This window comes from Eucalyptus grandis, chromosome 3, assembly GCF_016545825.1.
Source record: "Eucalyptus grandis isolate ANBG69807.140 chromosome 3, ASM1654582v1, whole genome shotgun sequence".
Classification (NCBI taxonomy): Eukaryota; Viridiplantae; Streptophyta; class Magnoliopsida; order Myrtales; family Myrtaceae; genus Eucalyptus; species Eucalyptus grandis.
The window spans coordinates 7,800,000-7,818,162 of record NC_052614.1 but is presented as its reverse complement, the minus strand read 5'-3'; the positions used below and the strand labels follow the sequence as shown (position 1 = coordinate 7,818,162).

Here is an 18,163-nt window from a genome sequence, read left to right as displayed (position 1 = left end):
CTGACACTCTGTGCTAACATGTCCTCCACCACAAAAATCACATCTCAAATTCTGAATTTTCATGGCTGAAACACTCATATTATCAAGCTTTTTGTTGAGTGTTTCAAATTGTGCAGCAATTGCAGCAAAAGCATCCACTTCATGAACTCCGCTAACTTTTCGCATTGGTAATCTCTCGCAGGCCACCGATAACTATTGGACACCATCTCCTCTAATAGATTGTAGGCTTCTTCTGGTGTTTTATTATTTAAAGTCCCCTGCAGCTGCATCAATCATAGAACGAAGATTTGCGCTAGAGCCATTATAAAAATTTTGTACCTGCATCCATACGGGTAGTCCGTGATGTGGGCATCTCCTAAGAAATTCTTTGAATCTTTCCCATGCTTCATATAATGATTCATTATCCATATGCATAAAATTAGTAATATCGTTACGCATCTTCGCAGACTTTGCAGGTGGAAAGAACTTACCAAGAAATTTTTGAGCCATATCATTCCATGTAGTAATTGATCCTGCAGGAAGAGAAGAAAGCCAACTCTTAGCTTTGTCTCTAAGAGAGAATGGAAATAATCTCAATCTAATAGCATCATCTGTAACTCCATTATATTTAATGGTGTCACAGATTTCAAGAAAAGCATCGATGTGAGCGTTTGGATTATCGCTTGGTAGCCCACTGAATTGCACTGATTGTTGAAGCATTTGAATAAGTGACGGCTTAATCTCAAAGTTGTTTGCTTGAATTGCAGGTCTTCTGATACTTGATGTGGTGCCTTGAACTGTTGGCGGAGCATAATCTCTTAAGAGTCTACGTGGATTTTCATTCTCACCGTCTGCCATCTTAGCGTGATTTCTCTGTTCTCTCAGTCGCCTTTTGAATATACGCTCGATTTTTGGATCAAGTTCAACAAGTTCCCCTTGTTGGCTACGTGTCATAAACCGATGTACACCCTAAAAAAATAAAACAAAACGACAGCTAGATTAAACTTAGAATTATCTGGTATCAATATTAATTAGTATTAAACAAACAATCCCCGGCAACGGCGTCAAAAACTTGTTCGTGAAATTCTAAACGCAAGTGCACGTATCGAACAAGTAATATAATGATGAGAAAAAGTATCGTCCCACGGAGATCGATGATTAATAAACTAATTAAATACTAAAATAGATTAATTATAAAATTTATCTAACAAATCAAAATATAATTTAGAATAAATTAAAAACAAAACTTGAAGATTAAATGCAGTAAAATCAATCGATAAATATGTTAGAGCATCCGATTTCACCATAACCACTAGATATGAATTTCAGATTGTTGTGAATACAAGAACGATATCAAACATGTGATAGCGGAATTTCCTAATCTATTTACTATCATATCTCTAGGTATAGCAAACCTACTCAACTTATTAATCCACTATATCTCTATGTGAATTAAAATAAACATGAGTGCATTAAAAATTATGAATATTCCCGGTTTACAATGAGTATTTTGGATTACCTTATCATCGAAAGCTACACAAATAACGCGGTATATTTCTATCCACGTTTAATTCATGGTTATATATTATAATGAGCAATTGCATATTATCACCTCTCAGTCTCAAATATGCACATCGATCATTCAAGTGGTGGCCGGTCACTCAAAAGCATTAAACGCAATAATATATAACTCACATGAATGAAATCAATTGTAAAACATAAAAATCATGAAATTCATATCATCATGGTTAGGCTACATCGTAGCCCTAACAAAAGAAAATTAGAACATAGTAGAATAAGAAATAAAAATAAAAATATAGATCAAACCCAGCATCTTGAATCAAAGGACAAGAATTCTGTCACCACTTTTGTCTTCTCTTCAAAATACTTGAAAAACTCTCAGAAGAATGAAAAACGATCTAACAACCCTAAAAAACCTAGCTGCTCTCTCTCTTTCCTATTTATAGGAAATCTAAAATATCTATCTCCCAATGCTTGTAGATAACATTAGGGAACAAAATCAAGAATTTCCTGATTTGATATCCATCTTCCACTCTGCTTTTATTTGAATTCCTGATAATTGCCATTCTTTTCCTTATCTTCTCAATATCTCATTATTCTGCATAAACAAGGAAAATTCAAATAATCAGAAGGAAATCCAAATATTTTCTCATAGATAATGCATTAATTGTTGCCTAAAATAGGTAAAATAACTCTATTTTTATAGAGTTATCAAGCCTTTGGAGAAAAATCAATTTGAAGTTATTCGTTCCAAACTCAATGTCTTAAAGTCTGAAGAAGTTCAGACTCAGAACTGAAAGTCTAAAGGCACTCAGACTTAGACAATCAAGATCTTCGACTGTAAGTTATTTCTATTTTAGAAACTTATCTCTCAGATCAAATCTTGAAAAGATCTTCCACTTATGTCTTCTTCTCTTGTTTAAATCCTCGAAAAGTTTCATCTTTCTTGGGAAACAAGCTTGGAATCTTTCAAAGGCGTGAAAGATGTTGTCTCAAAGAAAGTCTTCGAGGATCGCAAACAGGGGACCACAACAAATGCGTGAGGGGCCTACGCACTTTGATCTCACCGAAGAAGAAGAATCTCCTAGACAGCAGCAGAGCCCACAGCATTCTCAGCAGCGTCCATCTCCTCTATCTAGACCTTAGGATGTTGCACATCGAGAAGAGGAAGAAATCATCGAAAATGCAGAACCCGTAAGTACTCATAAGTCCACTTTACCTACAAGCTTTACCGTGCTTTGAAGATGAGTGGTACTCCATTGAACTACATTGATGAATTTCTTAAAGACAAAGGGTATAGAAATGAAACTTTCTTTTTTCGCACAATGGAACGATTGGGAGTTGCTCCTGCGGGGTCGGCGAAAGAAGCACTGGCAAATATCCCAAGCGATCCACGTGTTGGAGGGCTGAGTCAACCTGATGGGAATGATGATGATAGGATGTACAGTCAGTTTAAACCTAGAATGAGTGTTGCAGCAAAAATCCGAAGCAAAAGGACAGACTAATTTCGCTCAGAGGAACATAAGCAAATGTACTCCAAGTTACTAAAACGTGGGGTGATAAACCCTAGAAGTGTGGACTTTGATTTTCTTGACTCGTGAATGTCAATCTGCGGGAAAAATTCAATCTTCTTCAACTCGAACAGGTTTTGTTCGGAAACGACAGAAGCTCATGCTAAACTTACTGCTTATTTCTATTCGAATCGTAGTTTCTTGGATGCAAATAGATTCTCTTTTAGTGTTCAAGATCAGGACTATGTGGTTGACATGAATACATTGGCTGATGTGATTGGGGTTGAAAGAGGGAGATATCAACCTATCAGTGTGTTTATTGGTCGTGCGACGATCGAGCTTGTTAAGGATAGAACAACGGAATGGAAGATTTCCTATTTAAGGATGAATGTGTCCAACATTTTGCTTCACAAGATAGTGATTAATTGCCTCAGACCAAAATCTACTTCAAAAACCGACGTTTCAAACTCGGAGGCAAAGCTAATGTATGCAATCAATGCTGGCAAAAAGTTCTCTCTTCCACACATTATTCTATTCCACATGTACAGAACAATGGTGAAAGACAAGGGTCAACTTCCGTACTCAGCACTTGTGACTAAGTTATTCAGACATTTGAACATTCAGCCTCCCCGGATTCTTTGTGTTCGAACATGCGATCAAATGGTGGTGGGACTGAGAATGGTCTCTAAAATACGTCCGAAGGAACTCAACAAGGCTTTGGAGCAGCTCAAAGAGAAAACCCTGTCAAAACTCATCCAGTCTCTTCGGCGGCAAAGCGAAAAGGGAAGGAGCCCATGGTTGCTCCATCCAAGAAAAGAAGAGCTCTCATAATTGAGGATGATGAGAATGAGGATGATATCACCATTTCTGTGATGGCATTGAAGAACTTGAGTCGTTCTGTTCCAGAGACAACGGAGAGATAGGAAAAAGACAAGAATGAGACAGAACAGAGGACTAGAGAGAGAGAAGATTTGGAGAGAGAAGTAGAGGAGGAAAGAATTGAGGAAGAAGAAGAGGAAGCAGAGCATGAGAAATACTTTTCTCCACCTGAAGGCATGGAAACAGAGGGAGATCTGAGAAACAGGGTACGTCCTCATTTCCTGCCACCAGTGAAGGAGTAAGTCGTTCTCCAGCAGATCCAGAGGACATCTATGCCACTCAATTTTCTAAGGAGGGATATGAGGTTTCATCGCCCAATCTGCGTGATCGTGCTGAATTGCCATCATCTGCAAATACTCCGTCTGATCGTGCAGAAACAAGTACTTAGACAAACAATTCGGCAGACTTTCGCAGAATACTTGATGTTCTTTTGGAGATGCGATGCCAAATTTATGCTCTGGGATGCGAAGTACAGAACTTGCAAAATGCAGGACAAACCTCTTCAGTTTCTTTGCATGATCAGATCAATGCCCTTGCTTTTCAAGTTCAAGCAAATGCTAAGGGTGAAGATGTGGCGCAACTGAAGGAGGATTTAAAAAAGCTGGAAGGGATTGTCCAGTCAATGGAAGATTTCCAGCTTGTTCGTGTTCCCAAGCAATCTTAAAGCCATTCTCTTTTCATCTCTACCTTTTTAATGATGACAAAAAGGGGGAGAGATGTGGTGCAGATTTGATTTTGAACTTTAAACTCTTGACTTTTTGAACTTTTGTGTCGATTATGTTTGATTGACTTGACTTTTGTGTTTGGCTATTTGGATTTGGACTGAATTTGGATTTGACTGTTTAAACGTTTGTTTATCTTAAGCACTATTGATATCTCATGGCTTTGCTCATTTACAGAACTAACATATTTTCTGTGGATGCAGATTCTAAATGTTATCTTTATTAAGCCGTTAATCTTTTGTGAGATATCCTTGTTTGCTTGAGTAATGTTTTGCAAGTCAAAGTTATTTAAATCTGCAGGAAAGTTTTGTTGGAGAAAACTCCCTTGAGTGTTTTGAAGTTGACAAAACATTTCCATCAGTCTAGTCTGAAGACTTGTAGACTCTTCCATCAAAGTCTAAAGACCTCCAAACTGCCAGACTCAAGATTCAAAGTCTATCATCATTGACAGTTTCTAAACCGTCAAAGAAGGCTTATCCGAAATGAAGTATTTCGTTAAAGATTTGATTCTGTCGACTAAAGAAGATCTCTTGGCTGGATATAGAATGTCGGAATCCATTATTCAAATCAAGATTGATTTAGGGATTTTGGATCCGTTGATTGGCGAAGTATACTTGGAAGGTTCTACTTATGAAAACCTAGATCCTGATTGTATGAGCGAGCAGGATTGATGGGCTATCGTCATGTTCCTTAAATAGCTCAAAAATATTTCTAATTGATTCTATCCAACGGGTAGATTGGAAGAATTCCTTTGGTAAGTGCCAATGGGTGTGATGGCATGAAGGAGTATATAGGGAAGACGTTCCAATTGTTCGAGAAGGTGCGCGATAGAAGAATTCCAAAGTCTGAAGCTCCTTGTTCATAGTCAATTAAACTGTTGAGCGAAATCTTGTACGCAAAAGAGAGTTTATATCTTTGAGAGACCTTGAGGAAGTGTAGCAGAGTCTCTACACAGTGGAATCAAGGAAGAGCTTTACTGTAACAACTCTTTTGTTTCATAGTGAAATCCAGCCGGTGGGGCTGTCAGTGCGGAAGAGTGGACGTAGGCTTGGATTAAGCTGAACCACTATAAACTATGTGTTCATATTCTCTTCCCTACGCTCTTTTACTTTGATCGTAACTCGTTTTGTTTACAAGAGATGAATTTCCTTTTCATAATCTATTATTGATTAGTGTTGCACACTTATCTCGTAAAATTATTTTTACACCTATTCACCCCCCTCTAAGTGCTCGTATTAGCTTTAACAGTTTCAACGCAGGAGGTCTAATGAATGACTCCCAAGCTATACACGAACACTTGAAAAGTCTAATTGGTATATCCATTGTCTGTACAAAGAATTTCACCATAGTGTTAAATTGATTTTCACCGTATTGCAAAAATCTTGAAACACAACCATAACTTCACTCTTGGATTTAAGCAGATAAAGCCATGTAGCTCGATATTTATCATCAATAAATGTAACAAAATACTTGAAACCTTCCTTAGAGTCAATAGGAGAAGCTCCCCAAACATCCGAGTGAACTAAATCAAAAAATTATTCTGATTTATGTGTACTATGTGGAAAATGTAACCTATGATGCTTAGCATAATGACAAGGATCACGGCAATTGGAGTCATAACTTAAAGTCATATCAAGAGCATGTAACACCTGATTAGAGGGATGACCCAGACGCCAATACCACAACCGGGAAGTGTCAACAGTCTTCCTTTGTGCCATCAACGCTTCGTTGTTGAGGTCCACCGTATACAGCCCATTCTACAACCGCCCTTCACCAATCATCCTCATGGTGGTTCAATCTTGAAAAAACACCTTTTGAGGAGTAAAAATAACATTGCAATTCCACATATTAGTATATTTACTAAGTAACATTAAATTTGAGGATAATTCAGGTACCAACAATGCTTCAGAATTATTTGAAAAGAAATTAATTTGTCAAACACCACTAGTTGGAAGCTGCCCACCATTAGCAACAGTGATAGGTGGATATGACACACCTAAAGTAATATTGGCTAATAAGTTTGGAAAACTACACATGTGGTCTGTAGCTCTTGAGTCAACAATAAACTGAGTTTTAGATAAAGCTGAGTAAGCATGGACATTACCGAACGTCATAGCCAAATTTCTGGTTTCGGTGCTAGAAGCGTTCGTTCCATTGCCATGTGTCTGAAGTAATTGCTGAACTTGTTGAGACAAAGCCTCCAACTTGGATTGAAAATCGTTTGGATTTTCTTGGATTGCCACCTTAGCTTCTGAACCCCTGTCTTTGGAAAGACGCAAATGCGGATGAAGAACCCAACACCTCTCTTTGGAATGGCCATCGCGATTGCAATGGTCATAATGGAACCGTGCTAGTTTCTTAAATTTTCCTTTGGCAAACCGAGTAGTGGAGTCTCCTTGCTTCGTGTTGATAGCACCGTGGGCCGATTGTTCACCAAGCTCTCCTGATGTAATTGGAACTGAAGGCATGACGCGTCTCCTTGTTTCCTCACTTTGGACTATGGCACAAACTTCATTGAAAGTGGGCAATTCATGACTCATAAGAATTTGACATTTGGTGTCCTCAAATTCAAGCCTGATGCTTGCTAACAATTAAAAGATTTTATCTTGCTCTTCTCGATTGACATAATCCATCACATTCTAGGTCGCAGGTCTATACTGACAAATCTCATCCCATTGCTTCTTTATTTTTCCCAAGTGTTCAGTGAAAGATTGTGTTGTGCCTTGCTTAGAAGAAGCAAGTCCTTGTTGCAGTTCAAAGATCCGAGATACATTCCTAGCTTGACCATCCATCTCGTTTGTTGAATCCCACAACACCTTGGCTGACTCTGAATATGCAAATATATCGTAGATCTCTGGTTCTATGGAATTGAATATCCAAGACATCACACTGTGGTCATTCGCTTGCCATTCATCAAATCTAGGATCTGTCGCGGGAGGGGCCCTAATCTTCCCGTTGATGTGACCAAGCTTTGATCTACTGCCAAGAGCAACAATTACAGCTCGTGACCAAGGAAGGTAATTTTTTTTGTTTAGCAACAACGAAGTCAACCGCTAGTTGTTTGTCTCATGTACCTTTGTTATGTTGGATGCATCTCCTGACTTCTTTGACCCATCCATGACGCGTTGCTAGTAATAACAAGGATATGACAGCAACAAAGAGAGCAATAAGCACTGACTAAAGAACATAGATTGTCATAGAGCAAGAACGGTCTTGAACATAAGCAAATCGAGATAATCAGATGTGCAGAAAAAACAAACCCAAAGAAAAAAAAATCACAGGTTGAATCAAACCTGCTCTGATACCATGTTGAATTTTAGTAAGGCAATTAGAAAAGAACATAAGGATTACGAGGTTCAGCAATGTGCCTACGTCCTCGAACAAAACTCTCGACTCTCTTATTTTTGTCATAACATTCTTCTGCAATTTGTAGACAAGGTTCACCGCAACAAAAAAGGGAAATTTCAAAAATAGGAAAACTATCAATACAAAGATTTGCCCACAATCTGTCCTTTCCTTGAATAGGAGAGCAAATCTTGCCAATATCACCAATAGTCTCCCTGTGCCAAGTTTTAATACTCCAAGTGTTCTTTTGCCCAAGAAAATTTGCCAAAAAGACGGAGTGGGGCGGTGGCCTTATAGAAAGGTTATACTCCTTTTCGTTTCTCTCGGTTGTGGAATTGAACTTTGCCCTTCCCAAATTTTCCACTTCAGCCAAGTCTCGGTTTTCTGCAGGTTCAATGTATCAAGAGAAAGACCTTGGAACTAAGGGAGCGGCTAAAGAGAGAAGATGAACCGAAAAGGAGTCGCACCCAAGCAGAGATCGAGGAATGGGAATGAAATTTGGACGAGATCCGCTACAGAGTTGTTACAGTAGACCAGTACGATGTTTACTAAGTTGGATACATTCATACGCTACAGAGACTTTGAGACCTTGATGAGTCTTATACTTTCATCTTTTGGCGCATTTTCGTTTGTGTGCAATGGGCTGTGAGGAAAGCGAGGACAAAGACGGATACTCTTTCTTGCCTTATACACTTAATCTGTGATCAAAATTTCCTGTTAAGCCTCGATAGAGAGTAGAACATTTTTGTGTGAAATTCTATACAATCTCTATTAGGCTGTTAGTTTAGAGCACAAGTTGGTCAGTCTATGATTATAATTTGTAACCTAATTTAGCCGGCTCGCTTGTCATTATTCTAATTAATTAAGTTCATGACACTGGTTACCATATGCAATCACTAGAATTCAACCACAGATCCTTCATTATCCTCTTCAGCCATAAAGCTTGATTTGCAGCTGCAGTAGCCGCTCTAAACTTAGCCTCTGCAAAGAGGCGAGCTACAATCTCTTGCTTTTTAGAACACCAGAGAAACAAGCAGAACCAAAACGAAACAAAGATCCGGACGTACTCTTCATGTCATCTACTGAACCAGCCCAGTCACTATCAGAAAATCCTTGTAAATTAAACTTCTGACATTTCTTAAACTTCACACCAAAGAACAATGTTCCTTTGAGATATATCAATACCCTTTTTGCTGCAATCAAATGTAACCGACTAGAACTACTCATAAACCCGGGATAAAACACTCACATCAAATAGAATATCCGGGTCCGGTTGCCGTAAGATACATGAGACACCCAATCGAGACTTCTATACATAGAAGCATCTACCGCATATGTTCCATCATTCTTCGCAGCTTCTCTTTAGCACCATAGGAGTGCTTACACTTCGACAATCTTCCATCCGAAACTTCTTTAGAATTTCCTTCATGTATTTTTTTCGATAGATGAAGATCTCATATGAAGCCCGTTTGACTTCCGGACCCAAAAAATAAGACATCTTTCCCAAGTCGACATCTCAAAACTGCAAATAGATCTTGCTTCACCTTCTCTATCAATTCCATATCATTCCCCGTCACTAATAGATCATCTACATAAAGTGACAGAATTACAACACCGTGATTCACCTTCTTGACATAAAGAGTGAACTCACTTAAGCTTTTACAAAGCCAAAATCCTGCAAATATCGATCTATCTTCCCATACCAAGCTCTTGGAGCCTCGCTTGATCCATATAGAGCTTTCTTCAACCCGTATACACTCTCTTCTTGCCCTTTGATATTGAAGCCTTCGGGTTGTTCAACAAAAATCTCCTCCTCAAGCTCTCCATTCAGAAATGCAGACTTGACATCTAACGAAATACAACCACCCATTCTCTTCTTTGCAATAGCTAACGGTAACCTTATTGTATCAAGTCGTGCAACAGAGCAAATGTTTTAATAGTCTACTCCCCATATTTGTGCATAGCCTTTCACCACAAAGTCTAGCTTTGTGTTTATTGACAGAACCATCAGGATTAAGTTTTGTTCTAAACACCCACTTAACCCCAATCACATTCTTATCGATGGTATGTCAACAAGCTCCCATGTGTGGTTTTTCCGGGATCATTGCAATCTCCTCCCGCATTGTTGTAATCCACCTCCGATCCTCCTTAGCTTCCACAAAGTTAGATGGTTCGAGCATTGCCACATTGCTTCTTTCATAGATTTCAGCAAGTGACCTTGTGCCTCTCACGGTAAATCATCCACACTGTCTTCCAATCCATCTATAACTTCATCAACCACTACATCTCATTGCGTGTTGTTTTTCGAACTTTGTTTCCGCACTCTTTCCTTCCATCCAATTCCACTCATCTTCCTCTAGAAAAACAACATCTCTGCTTACAATCACCTTTCCTGTCATAGGGTGAAAAATCCTGTAAGCCTTTGATTGGAGATTGTACCCAATGAAGATTCCAAGCTCAGCTCTTTTATCCAACTTGTCCCTCTTGACCTGAGGAACATGAGTATAACACAAACACCCAAAAACCTTCAAATTTTTCACAGAAGGTTTAACACCATACCAGACTTCAAAAGGTGTTGACCTCTCTAAGGCCTTTGTGGGCAATCTGTTCAACATGAACACTACAGTATTAGCTGCTTCAGCCCAAAACTTCTTAGGCAACATCTTCTCATGCATCATACATCTGGCCATCTCCATAATACTTCTGTTTTTCCTCTCACTGACCCCATTTTGTTGAGGTGAATAAGGAGCAGTGAACTGCCGCACAATTCCTACTTGCTCACAATTCAACTTAAACTTGTGAGCAAAGTATACTCAGTAACCATTATCGACCCGAGCATTTTAATTTTCTTCCCACTACGATTCTCAACTAAGGCTTTAAACTTCACAAACACATTAGCAACTTAAGACTTGGCTCGCAGAAAATAAATCCAACTCATCCTAGTCATATCATCAGTGAAGGTAATGAAATACCTGCTACCATTGAGAGAAGACTCAGACATAGGTCCACATAGATCTGTGTGGACTAATTGCAGCTTTTCACATGCTCTCCAGCCTCCTCCTTTGAAAGGAAATCTGACTTGCTTGCCAAGAAGACAAGTTCTGCACTGTGGAAATTCCTCCCCCAAACTTGGTAAGTCATCTGCTAAGATATTTCTCTGCATAAACGACATGCTCTTCCTGTGAACATGCCCAAGTCTTTTATGCCATATCTCTGCATTTTCTTCTTTGCACTTTAAAGCCATTTGTTGCATCTCTTGTGGCTTGAACATGAAACTCTTGTCCTCCATTGGAATTCTTAGCACTTCTTTGCTATCTACATTATTAATAAAACATTCCTTCCCTTCGAACTTCACTTTATAGCCCTTCTCAACTAATTGACCAACACTTAACAGATTATGGTCAATATTTGGCACGAGAGAACATCACCGATCGCCTTCACCTCCCGATTTCCTTCAATAGCCACTGTACCCTTCCCTTGCACTTCGATATACTGTCCGTTGCCAATTTTGACTCTGGACCTGACTGACCTGTCTAGACTCCTAAACAGCTTCGAATTGCTAGTCATATGATTGGTACAGCCACTATCCACCAGCCATGCATCATTCCCAACAGAAGATTCAGAAAAAAAAAAAAAGCTACAAACAAGTGCTCTTCCTCAGTTTCATTCATTGCTACCTGGGCTTTTCCTACTTGCTAGTAATTTTTTTCTTTGCAGATGGCTTCCATGTGACCCAACTTGTGACATCTTCTGCATCTAGCATCAGGCTTTCTCCAACATCTAAAAAACTGATGATTAGTTCCACCACAAAAGTATTGACAAGGCTTTTTGTTCATCTTCCATTTGTTAGACCCACTAGAATTTCCTTCTTTTGCTACAAACTTGGAGTCACTAGCATTTTCCGAACCGAATCCATTTCTTCCCTTTGCCTCCATCATTTGACTTCACTTTAGCTTGCAGCGCACCCTCTACAAACTCTTCTCTTCTCATCAGTCTTCTGTGCTCCTGTGCCTGCAGAGCATTTAACAATTCTGCAAGCTTTATATCAGGTAAGTCTCTTGTATTTTCCAGAGACGCTATGGTGGCTTCGAACTTCTCGGAAGAGACACGGGATCTTCGAACAAGCCTTTCATCCTTCAAGTCAGTCCCTAAAACTCTGATTTTTCAGCTATCCCAACCAACCTATTAGAGTACTCCTTCATTGACTCTGAATCTTTCATCTGCTGTCTCTCAAACTCCCTCAAGAGATTCAGCACCTTCATGCCTCTTATCTTCTCATCTCCCTCGTATTCATCCTTCAAGAAATCTCATATTGCCTTTGCAGAATCACATCTCATGATCCTTGTGAAGATAGTGGGTAAATCAGCAGCGTACAGGCATGACTTTGCCTTGGCCTTCCTTGTGATTCTCTCTTTATGGTACTTTATCTGATTCAAAGTCAGATTGTCTGGAAGTGGAGCAACCTCATAATCATCCTCCACAGCTTCCCACAAATCATGACCCTCCAAAAATGCTGTCATCTTAACAGCCCATGCTTGATAATTCTCTCCAGTAAATACTGGAGAAGCCATTGTAGAGAAACCACTCGACCCTGTCTCCATCACCCTTTAACTTCTTTACACTTCGATACTTGCTTCACTTCACAGTCCCTCAAGATCATTCACGCTCTGATACCACTGTTGTTACTGATCAAAAACAGTAAACAAGAAACAGAAAACCAGAAGCTATATTTTTCAAATGAGGAAGAGAAGCACAAAGAAACAGAACACAAACTTGCATACGTCTGTTCTTAAAAAAAAAAAACTGTCGAGTACAACCACTAAATACAAAACAAAAACTGCTCACGTACGTGCAACACATAACTGCACATAAACGTGCTATTAACTTCCTAGAAAATAACAAAAATACTAAATACATAACAAAATGAACTTGGCTGTTTTTTTAATAAAAAACAGAGTAAAACAGAGTAAAAAGAAAACTGAAAACAGCAGAAAACAGAGACATTATAATCCAACATGCATCCTTTAAATAGAGAAGGTGCTCCATGTGCGAGCGTGTGGTGAATAAAGCGACGTAGAGAGAGAACGGAGAAGAGTGTTTTATTGAGTGCTTGTTTCAGTGGAGCATCCAGTTGACCAATATAGGACCAAATGGAGACGAGACTCCCCAGAAAATGGCCGCTAGGTATATCCCAACACACCCTCCATAGACATTCGGGGGAACTGAGTCACATACTTACAGATGAAAAATCTACTAATCATTTTTCGGTCTTCGTCAAGCCTACTGTGAAGATTCACTTGGTTGTGACGATATATATTCAAGTCTCCAAATGGAGGAGTGAGTATTTCGAAACTCCCATTTTAGAGACCCAAACATGGAGTCCGAGCTCTATGAAGCCGCCGTGGAAGGAAATGTGCGTTTATTACTTGAGTTGCTCAGAAAAGATAAGCTACTTCTCGCTGGAATCATGACCGGGAATCACACCGAGACTCCTCTGCACATTGCAGCCATGCTCGGACACTTGGATTTCGTGGAAGAGGTTTTAGCTTGAAAGGCCGAGCTGGCAACAGAGTGGGATTGTCAAAGTTTGATGCCTCTTCATCTTGCGGCAGATACCTTAACATAGTGGCAAGCTTGTTAAGAGTCAACCCTGAGGTATGTTTCATCCATGACAAATACAAAAGAAACCCTCTTCACGTCACAACCATGAAAGGGCATGTGGATATTTTGGAATGCTTGGTTCAAGTGAGACCTGATGCAGCCCGTAGGGTCGTTGAACGTTGTCACGACCTCTTTTTCGGTGCCCTATTGCGTGGGCGCCTGCAGAGAGTAATGGCTTGCTAAGTTTATTAGGCTTAACTCAGACTCTTCCAAACTTGCCAATTCACGACTTATCGAGCTTAGGATAACTTGAGGTAATTTACTGTCTCCAAAGGTAGATTATTTTCACTTGAGCTAAGAGATAGGAATTTCTTGTTATGAACTATAAGCTAAGTTACTACGCAAAAAAGGAAAGTACTCGCTAGAGGTGCAATTGAGATCACAATGATTTGAGGCAAATTACAATTGTTGGAGGTGTAATTACTAACGCGGGTAACTACAAGTAATGACCTCTTGAGGGAAATTATACTATGGTAGGAATACTTAGTAATATCATCATCAAGTTATGAAGTATAAAGGGACCATTAACGATTGAAATAAATTAACCATAATGAACTACTAATCATTATCAATAGATAATTACAAGAGACAAAATGAGTGATTTACCTTCAAAGTAGTAACATCTCTTAAGACAATAATAAGTCTTATAGAAAGTAATTCAAAGTAGTAATTTACCCCATAAGATGTAATGTATCTCTTAAATAGTAATTTTCCTTCTAATTAGTAAATTGAGTGAGTGCTAATCCTTGACGACCTTAATTATACCCATTCTTAGTAAATCATTAACAAAGTCTAATCATAGTAATATACCTTATTGTATCATAAATTCAAAATGATGTTCGTAAGTCAAATTTTTTGTGTTCGTAATACTAATTCCGTTGCAGTTAAATTATTTTACGTTGGTAAGTATTTGTAAATGTTAAAGCTATCTTACATTTTTTTTATGCGTATATTGCCTACTATCAAAGTAAATAACAAGTGATTTGCACACGGTGTGACGTCTCCTTCTTTTATCATACGGGATCCTAGACCAGTGATTAATGACGACACCGTCGTTTTTCCTTCGCTAAGAAGCTCGTATCATACGTTTGCCCCCACATAGAGGAGCTTGTGTTTTTCTTAGATTTTTATAAGACTTAAGAAGCAAACCGTAAGTTAACTTTCAACTTCACATTTTTTTATAAATATTATGTCACTAACTCATACCTGTCCCACAAAGGACCATCATAATGGTAATTTAAAATCATAATCGACAAAAGCATGGTTTAGAAAATGATCACTAATATAGTTAGAATAATTAAATATTAAATCACATCTCCGTTTAACAACTTAAACTTTTACAACAGTCGGCAGTAATCTCACAAAATTCTTACATGTATCAGAGCTGAAGGCCCTAAGTTCGAATCTTACCAAGTCCCATTTGCCTTTCCAATTAAATTTCCACGCATAGTTATGGGTAAAAGATCAGACTAAGCATGGGGGAGTGATCGGAATGGACATCAAACGGACCAAAGAGGTAATCATCACAATCACAGGAGAACATTTTATTAGCTGATGTTCTTGCAAAAATGGATCTTAGTCCCCTGCGCAGGGCTTCATCTGCATCCTCTCCGTGACCAAAAGATCAGCAGCCGATCGCATCCGGCTTGGATCCATCCACGAAGAGGCCAATGCAGCTGCACGCCCACTTGCGGTCTCGAATGCGTGCTCTAAAGGGCTAATGCACAGCGACATCAGAGAAGTCCTCGCCACAGCCATCGGCAAGATGGACAGGATCAAAATCCACATCATGGGATGGTCCAACCAAACGCACCCTAATACGTCCACAGCAGTGGGCGCAGCAGCTCTCTATCCTCCTAATGTGCATTGCTCGCCACCTCCGCTGTTAAAAGATTGAATGTCAAAATCAAAAAGATTACATGCCAACAAAACTTTTACATCAGTCGGCAAGTGATCCGAGTATGTAACGTGCTTAATTTTGTTACATGACTTGGTTTTCTTGCTCTTTCTATCCGGGAAGAAACTCAATAGGGCATTCTTTTAGCTCGGTGGAAGCAAAATACTTTTGCTAAAGAGTGTCTCAAATGGAAATAGAGGATGAAGTCACTAGGAATATCGTTAGAATACCCCACTCTCTATTTTAGAGGATCGTACAGAAAGCAAATTTTTTTAAACCGAAACGCATTCAAACAGAAAAGCTAACGTAAACGTTATGGATTGATTTTTTTTTTTTTAATTATTTCGTTCATGTCTAACAGAAAAGCTGACTTGTTTTACAGGATTTTTTCTGTTCTATGACTTTATTCTACAAGTGGGACAATTTTATTTTGATTTTTTTTGTCAAATTGCTCGTTGCTGACAGGAGAGTCTCCAAGATGTTAGCTACCTTATATTTCCAGCTGTAGTTTTTGTCTTCTCTTCTTCAATCTTGGACAGCTGTGAATTTCTCAACTTGCTTGCCCTCGACGTAGTTACCAAATTGCCAGTTGGACAGCCGCTGGAGAAATCTGATGGTTCATGAAATGGATCGCAAATTTCACCGGACCAAAAATGGGCAAATCGAATGTAAAGCAAGACTGCTGCTTGCTCATTGTGCTTAAATTATTTGCTAGCTTGGAATCATTAGCAACTATGTCGGTTGAAAGACTAAGCGTAAATGCACTCACGTCGCGGAAAAGTACCAACAAAATCTTAAACCTATTGTATTAGTACCAATTCAGTCCCAAACTTTTCAATTGAACCAATTCAGTCATAAACTTTTTACTATTTGTACCAATTCAGTCCACCCAGCCAATTTTAGCCGGCCGATCTTGACGTAGAAATTTTTATGATTTTTAATTTTTTTATTAATTTATTAATTTATTAAATTTTTTTCTGTCTTCTTCCTAGCGGTGGTCGGTGAGCCTCCGATGAGGCTCGCCGCACGGGCGAGGGCCGCGGCCCTCGCCGCCGCCGGCGAGGGTCACGGCCCTCACCCGGCCTCCCAAGGCCGCCGGTGAGGAGGCTTCGCTTGGATCTGGGCAAGGCCAGCCGGCGCAGCCCCGGGCGAGGCCGAGCGACCCTTGCCAGCCGCCGGCGAGGGTCGCAGCCCTCGCTCGGCCTCGCCCAGATCTGGGCTAAGCCGCCCGCCCAAGGCCGCGTGGGCGAGCCGGCGAGGGTCACGGCCCTCGCCCGGTGGCCGGCAAGCCTCACCGGAGGCTCGCCACCAACGCAAGGAAGAAGACAAAAAAAAAAAAAGGAAAAAGAAACTAAAAAGAAAAAATTAATAAAAATTCGAAAAAATAATTAAAAAATCATAAAAATGGTCACGTCAAAGCATTCGGCCACCGGCCGACGTCCACGTCAGCGTCGGCCAGCCAAAATTGGCCGGATGGATTAAATTGGTACCAATAGTAAAATGTTTAGGACTGAATTGGTTCAATTGAAAAGTTTAGAACTGAATTGATACCAATGCAATAGGTTTAGGACTTTTTGATACTTTTCCCCTCATAACGCATTGCTCATTTCAAGCATCTTTCCTACCACAATCCATCGAGTTGAATAATCTTAGCTGAAGAATAAGGGAATGTGCAGGCTCAAAAAAGACTATAGAAAGAGCTTTTCAAGTTGACCTGCCGTGTTTAGGAAATTGGGGGATGCATCTAGGGACGATTTGATGGGGAGATTTTATGCATTTAGTCTGTGTAGGTCAAGTTCGCGGGTTCATATATGTCCATATTCGCAAGTAAAGGACAGGGACAATCCTGAAAGAAGAGATCGCGGGTTCCTTCTCAATTCTCCCAAGAACTAGTTGTAAGTAGATTCGAAATGTCTGCAACCGATCTGCGTTGCCGAGTTTGACTACGTCCATAGAGCCATGAGCGACATTTGTCCAAGCGTTTGTGTCCAGAAACATCCGAGGCATCTTCATCTAAATGAGATGATTTTAAAAGATATTCGATCATTTAGATTCACTTACAAATTGACATACGTTCGAAGTATTACGTCAGCAGCTTATATGACAAAATTACTGCCTGTATTCTAAATGGAGCCAGCCATTATGACTACGGAGGGGTAGCTTGGCTTGGACTCGCAACAATGTTCGGCCTGGACACAGCACTGGCCACTTTGATGGCAAAGCTTGATGCGTTTGTGCCTCCAGATCTGGCCTCGTCCATGGCTCATGAGGTAGCTTGTCCACACATCCAGCGACGGTGGCTCATACATGGCCGCAAGCCTTGACGGCAAAGTTGAGATCCCAACCATCATGGTAGAAAATGAAGATCAACTCTCTTTGGCAGAATTCGTCGGTAGCATGGCAAGGCTAATGCCTCCACATTGAGCTTAAACCATTCACAAGCTTGAAATCATTAGGAATTACCATGTTGAGAAGACCAAATCTAATGTGCCAATGGTACTATTATCATTTGTAACCATCTTCCTAACACGATCATATGAGAGTATAATTTCTTTGAAAGTGCCTAGGTTACGTAATTTCATGTTTGTACGAATGAAATGATTTCACAACTAGTTTTGCATGACTAGAGTGCGATTGCTTTGCATGAT

At 39.7% G+C, this 18,163-nt stretch overlaps 1 non-coding gene across 1 annotated transcript; it reads left to right on the top strand.

Moving 5' to 3' along the window:
* Positions 1-334: 334 nt before the first annotated feature.
* LOC120292343 lies at positions 335-440 on the top strand. Its single transcript, XR_005550138.1, has one exon. It is a non-coding gene; the product is annotated as a small nucleolar RNA R71 (small nucleolar RNA).
* The last annotated feature ends 17,723 nt before the right edge of the window (positions 441-18,163 follow it).